The sequence below is a fragment of the Phascolarctos cinereus genome, unplaced genomic scaffold, assembly GCF_003287225.1.
Source record: "Phascolarctos cinereus isolate Bilbo 61053 unplaced genomic scaffold, phaCin_HiC Scaffold_972;HRSCAF=1628, whole genome shotgun sequence".
NCBI classification, from domain to species: domain Eukaryota; kingdom Metazoa; phylum Chordata; class Mammalia; order Diprotodontia; family Phascolarctidae; genus Phascolarctos; species Phascolarctos cinereus.
Genome location: NW_027556371.1, coordinates 5,585 through 11,799, shown reverse-complemented (window position 1 = coordinate 11,799; position 6,215 = coordinate 5,585). Strand labels below are relative to the sequence as shown.

At 38.8% G+C, this 6,215-nt stretch overlaps 1 pseudogene; it reads left to right on the top strand.

Annotated features, from left to right (window-relative positions):
- The first annotated feature begins 1,878 nt into the window (after positions 1 to 1,878).
- LOC144455104 (UDP-glucuronosyltransferase 2B31 pseudogene) lies at positions 1,879 to 2,673 on the top strand (annotated as a pseudogene).
- The last annotated feature ends 3,542 nt before the right edge of the window (positions 2,674 to 6,215 follow it).

The window sequence follows — 6,215 nt, the reverse complement described above, 5'->3', positions numbered from 1 at the left end:
TGCATAGAACACAGAAAACATAGACAACAATAACTTGAAAACATCTACAAGAAAGCCTCAAAGAAAATGTAGATTGGACATAAACTCATGACAATTCTCAGAGAAGTTAAAGAAAGAGGTTTAAAAAAAAAGAGAAATTTTTTTAATCATAAAGAATCAGAGAGCAAAAATAGGAAAAATGATGAGTGTAAAAAAAGTTATGAAAAGAGAATTAACAGCTTGGTAAAGGAGGTTAAAATATTACTGAAGAAGATAATTCTTTAAAAATTGGAGTTGGCCAAATGGAAGCAAATGACTCCGTGAGACATTAAGAAATAATAAAATGAAGTCAAAAGACTGAAAAAGTAAAAGAAAATGTGAAATACCTCATAAGAAAAAGAACTGACCAGCAAAATAGATCTAGGGGAGAGAATTTAAGAATCATCGTATTACCTACAATATCCATGAACAAACATCATATTTCAAAAAAATGTAAAGAAAACAGTCCAGATATCTTAGAACCAAAGAGCAAAGTAGAAATCAAAGAATTCACTGGTCATCTCCTAAAAGAAATCCAAAATGAAAACTGCTAGGAATATTATAACCAAAATCCAGAACATCTAAATCAAGGAAAAAATACTGCAATTAGCCAGAAAGAAATAATTAAAACATAAAGAAGCCACTATCAGGATCACGAGGCTTCAGCAGTCATCAATGTGAAAGACAGGAGAGGCATTTCTGATATTCCAGAAGGAAAGACCCGGGATTACATCCAAGATAACCCATCCATCAAAAATGCATACTAACCTATGGGACGAGGGGGAGTAAAGAACGGACATTTATTGATTTATGACAATGTCAAGTGTTCTAATAAAAGGACCAGAAAATCAAGTACTGTTAAAATAAGACATAATTACAAATAAAACAATAAGATGGATGGTAGAGATTATTCTAATCTATTCAAACATTGAACTAATATACCAAGTCAGAGTTGGTTATCCATGAACTCAAGCCCTTGGGTTGTTGTTGTTATTCAGTTGTTTTCATTAATGCCCCACTCTGTGATGACATTTGGGGTTTTCTTGGCAAAGACTTTTGAGTGGTTTTGTCATTTCCTTCTCCAGCTCATTTTATAGATGAGGAAAGTGAGGAAAACAGCATTAAGTGACTTACCCAGGGTCTCACAACCAGTAAGAGTTTGAGGTCAGATTCGGTCTCAAGAAGATGTGTCTTCCTGACTCCAGGCCTGGAATCTATCCAATGTGCCGCCTAGCTGCCCCAAGCCCATATGCTTCATGATGATCACTTAACAGAATATCTATTCCAGTTTAAGATCCAAAACAATGGAAGAGGAGGAAAATCTTATAATAGCAGCTTCCCCAGTAGGATCAGGAATTGACCTCCATTAGACCCAACAAAGTATAACTCATTGAGACTGTCTGAGGGATATACTCACAACCCTGAACTCATTTTTCTCAGCTACTCCTCAGAGGGCTGGCTGGTAAGATGTCCCATCTTGAAATCTAAGGGCAGAGAAGCTTGAGATACAAGTGAGGTAGATTGAAAGGAGACCCATTTTGCTATAAAACCTGTATGCCTTAAAGAAATAAATAGTATTCACACTTAAACTCAGAAAGATTAAAAAGTGTTTTCTGGCTCATGAAGAATTTCTCTTGTTAAAGTACTGATATTAAAAAAGACCTTGAACTTTTGTGAGCGAGGGACTTTGATGATACCAGCTTAGTTTTTATCTCTAACATGAAAGCCATGGAATGTATAAACTTCTTGCCAAATTGAGCAAGATCATATTTTGGATAGGACTAACTATGGCTATTTGGATAAAGAATTTAGAAATATCAGTTAAATTTTAAGCTCCTTATTGGTGATATAAAAGGGAACTCTTGATGGAAAGAACCAAGTAGTTTGTAAAGCAAGAATAACCATGAGGTCTGAGAATTGGGTTTCAGTTCTTTTGCTGTTGCAGCTCTGTTGCTTTAGCTGTGGATCCTGTGGGAAGGTCCTGGTATGGCCTATGGAATATAGTCACTGGATGAATCTAAAGGCCCTGCTGGATGGAGTCATTCAGAGGGGCCATGAGGTGACTGTGCTGACACCCTCTGCTACTGTTTTTGTTGATCCTAGTAATTCATCAGGTTTCCGGTTTGAAGTTTTTCCTGTGGTGACAAATAGAGGATTTGCTTATTTTTTGAAACGACACACTTTGGAGTAATGAATTTGAAAGCTTTCGGCATTAGAGTATGGTGCAGTGCAACTTATTTTATCAGTTTCAAGCTTAAAACAGCAGTGTGAGAGCGCTGTTTTGAACAAAGACCTTATGAAGACATTGAAACAAGCCAAGTATGAAGTTGTTATTTCAGATGCTATATGTCCTTGTGGTGAGCTCATAGCAGAAATACTTGGAATACCCTTTGTCTATAGTCTGCGCTTCAGCCTGGGCAATACCCTTGAAAAATACTGTGGAGGACTCCCATCCCCTCCTTCCTATGTGCCTGTAGCCATGTCAATGTTGACTGACAGGATGACATTTATGGAGCGGGTGAAAAATATGCTTTTCTTCATTTATTATGACTTTTGGTTTCAGAATTTTAACATGAAGGATTGGGATCAGTTTTACAGTGATGTGTTAGGTAAGTCTGTGGACACTTTATAATTTATGTGTCAAACCTGTTCAGCAATTCCCTGACATTCTTATGCATCTCAGTGTGAACAGGAATGTAATGTCATGAAAAACTGAGTTGGTTTTTTTTTATTGCAATCAGGTACAGAAAGTTTTGTGACAAAATGATTTGCTCATACATAAAACATGAAAACTACCATTTAACAATCGGCTTGGTTTGAATCTTTAGTCAAATCAGAAAAGCATTAATAAGCATAATGAGTCAATGAACAAGTGTGAAAGCATTGATTAAGCACCTATTACATGCAAAACACTGTGCTATGTTCTGGGGTATAAATAGAAAATCAAGATACCCCTTGCTCTCCAGGAGCATTTTAGTGGGGGAGACAATGCACATGGGAAGTTTCAGTTGTAAGTCCAACAGAGAGGCCTCATGGTCCTAGTGAGATGGAGGGGTGGGCGAATACCGCAAAGCAGATGATAATGTATCCTCCTTAGTGTTCTTACTAGTGATACAAAACACATTCATATCTGATACGGAACAATGTGACAGCACTTTGCTGGTGACAACTGACTTTTTGAGGTCCTTAGTAGCTGTGGCCATTGAGGAGAAAGGGATCAGAGTTCCTGCAGAAGCAGTCACAGATTGATTATTGTTGTTGTCGAGTCATTTCAGTCTTGACTTGGCCCTATTTGGGATTTTCTTGGCCTGAATATTAGTGTGATATGCCATTTCTTTCTTCAGTTCATTTTACACATGAGGAAACCGATTAATGACTTGCCCAGGGTCACACATCTAGTAAATGTCTGGACTAGATTTGAACTCAGTAGAATGAGTCTTTCTGACTCCAGGTCTGGCACTCTATCCACTTGGCACCTATGTGCCTCTCATCACTAGGTTGGATGTCCACAAAGATTGATTTCCTGGACAATGGGGGTGGGAATTGGGCTAGAAGCAGGAGCAGTGGTGGGAGATGCATTACTGCTCCTTGAGTTCTTGGGTGTTTCTGTCTGTTGATGGCAATTGAGCTTCCAGTAATATTTAGAGAATGGAGAGGAGAAATAAATCAAGCAGTGACAGATCACAGCTGATTTTAGTAAGAGAAGGTATTTAACTTTTGCCCCTGAACCAAGTGTGTGTGGGATATGGTAGAAAGTTAGGGGGAAAGGACCAATGGAGAAATCTCACTCCAAGAATCGTTCCTAGATTAATTCGGGCTGCAGTGATCTCACTTCTCTCTGAGGTAGGGGATTTGTTTGTCCTGATCAATCATGTTAAGCTATTATTTGTTGATTTAGTTGGTTGTTTAGTTTATTCCACATATCTCTTGTGTAGCCACTATAGTCTTTTCAGGCAGAAGTTATGTACAGAAGTTATGTACCTTTTATTTCAAGCAGCTAGGGGGCAGAGTGGATGAGAGTGCTTGGCCTGGAGTCAGGAAGACTTGAGTTCAAATCCAGCCTCAGACCTTTAGTAGCTCTCTGATCCTGGACAACTCACTTAACCTCTGTCTTCCTCGGTTTCCTCATCTATACAATGAGGATAGTAGGAGCACCTACCTCATTGCAAATTATTGTTTATGATCAAATGGGATAATAAGTGTAAAGCACTTAGCCAGCCCCTGGCACAAGGTACAGCTAAAAACGGTGTTGTGGCTTTCCTAAGTATATAGTAGCATGCTGACAGGAGTTGTTCTTCTAGATTAAATACTTCTGGAATTGAAATGATTTAGCTAACAGTTCTTTATGAAAGGATACAAAAGCAATATAGAAGATTTGGCAAACTAATAGATAAGTTTAAACTGAGCATACAGCTACTTTTTTATACCCCTTGGTATTGAAAAAGTCATGTCCTACAGAAAGTCTTTTCTGACACTCTCAGTTATCTGCGATGTTTCAAAATCTTTGTATAAATTGCTTTTCATTATGTACATGTTTATATATATATGTGTGTGTGTTTCTGTATGTATATGTATATATACCTATATATGTATGTGTGTGTATATATATATATATATATATGTGTGTGTTTATATATATATATGTATATATGTGTGTTATGTGTGTATTATCACAAATATACAAATTATACCCCCACCTGTGGGAAGCATCATCCTCCTCTACCTGCATTGTCTCTTGGGAGGGCTAAGGGATTAGGTTCATAGCTTAGCTCAGCTCCTATAGAAGATGATTCCAGTTTGAAATCCAAAATCCCCTAAGACTCTTGCCCCAGGAATTCTGGCTTCTCAGGGTTTCCATGCTAGCCTGACTGGCTTCATCGCACCACTGTGCCTGCAATTCTGGTACCAAGGTCACCATGGCTTACGCTACTGTTCCCAGCACCTGAAGACAAACAACAGAGCAGAAAACACAGCCAGGCCTATTTCTGGAGCAGAGGTAAAAGAGTAGCAACAAAGGAAGGATTTTCCTACCCTTCTCACTGGTTCAGTTCATTGGTTCAGTTCATGGTGGCCATGTTGGGTAGAGCAGAGAGGGAATCACCAAAAAGGGCTAAGCTGAACAATGGTGGAAAGCAGCAGCTGAAAGGGCAATGATTCAGTCTTGCCAGTTTTAAAGACATAGACAGCCATTCAAAGGAAGCTGTCCTCCCTGTGGTAGGGGAGACATCTAGCTTAGATCACATTAGACGAATTGGACATGCTCAAAAGGCATCTCTTAAGGGAGTTTCCACCTCTGTAGTAGAACTGAACATGCCCAGAGAAGCCTGGGTGACATAGTATTATTTAGGTTTTTATTGTACCTTGATTTATTTCGTTTAATATTTTCTAAATATATTTTAAACTGGTTCAGATGGCACCTAGGATTGTGAGCTTCATGTGCCCATCATATTTGACACCTCTGGTCGACATTATTGAGTGTGGAAAGGGCAATAACATGTAACAAGTTTTGAAAGAGATGGTAGAGCCAAGTTGCGAGGCCTTTAAAAGCGAAAAAGAGGAGTATATATTTTATTTGTAAAGCTGGTAAGGGCGGCTGGCATTTACTGAGTTCAGCGGTGACATGATCAGGTCTTTGCTTAAGGAAATCAAATTTGGCAGCCATGGGGATGCATTAGAATGGAGAGAGACTTGGAAAGAGAGATCAATTAGGGTCATTGCAATAGCTGAGATGAGAGCTGATGAGGGCCTGAGCTGAAATAGTGACTGTGTGAAAAGAGAGAATTGGTGTAAGGGAATTTGGGAGAAGAGAGAATGGGGGAGATTCAAGAGATGCTGTGCAGATAGAAAAAGCATAGAAATCTATGTTGCTCTATAGGAAAATAGAAGGGGAAGAGGATAAGAGAAGGGGGGAGATAGAAGGGAGCGCAGATTAAGGAAAGGGGTATTCAGGATGCATAAGGATTTTGGAGTGGGGAGGGGAAGATAGGGAGTGACAAGATGGGAGAAAATGTGGAGCTTAAATCTTGTGGAAGTCAATGTTGAAAAAAATAAATAAAGAAAAGAAAAGAAAAAGAAAAAGCAAGATCTGGCAACTGATTGGATATGTGAGTGTGGAGGTGAAGGAGACCAAGGAGTAGAGAATGATACTGAGGTTGTAGAGGAAGGAGACAGGAAGAATGGTAGTGTCTTCAACATAA